This window comes from Octopus bimaculoides, chromosome 6 (assembly GCF_001194135.2).
Source record: "Octopus bimaculoides isolate UCB-OBI-ISO-001 chromosome 6, ASM119413v2, whole genome shotgun sequence".
Lineage (NCBI taxonomy): Eukaryota > Metazoa > Mollusca > Cephalopoda > Octopoda > Octopodidae > Octopus > Octopus bimaculoides.
In genome coordinates this window covers 97,266,227-97,266,899 of record NC_068986.1, presented here as the reverse complement: position 1 = coordinate 97,266,899, position 673 = coordinate 97,266,227, and positions in this window count along the sequence as shown.

The following is a 673-nucleotide window of genomic DNA, read 5'->3' as shown; positions in this document are numbered from 1 at the left end:
GTGTCTTTTGCGTATATATGTATGTACGTATGTATGTATATATGTATGCATGTATATAAATGGATGGATGAATAGATGGATGGATTATTACTATTATCATTAATATGTCTGTAGGTATATATTATCATGCATACATACATGAATTTAAAGCTGTGTATCAATGAATATTTAACATTATACAAAGTAAATTATATGATTAGTGTGACCAAATCCAAATCAACCTCTTGTCACTATTCATTTAGATATTAAATACTTGATGTTGCATACACGCGCATAGGCACGCACGCGAGGTAACATACGTAATAAATAATATCGGAATCAGTTTCAACGCGGTTACACAATTTGCTAGAAATAGCTGCTAAATCTTCTTGAAATCACTCTAACTCTAAAGAAAGTTGTTAATATAGGTATTCTTTATACATCTACTACTTCTAGATATATAGCATAAGGAGTGGGATATCTCTGTTGATGCATGATATACCGAAAATAGCAACAGTTACGCCCTTGTAGTCTACCAGTTCAGAAAAGACCATGTTGATAATGTAGTCTTATATATTATATATACGGTTAAATCGTAAACAGGCACATACGCACGCACACACGCGCACACACGCGCACACACGCACATTCAAACACAGTGAGAGAGAGAGAGAGAGAGAGAGAGAGAGAGAGA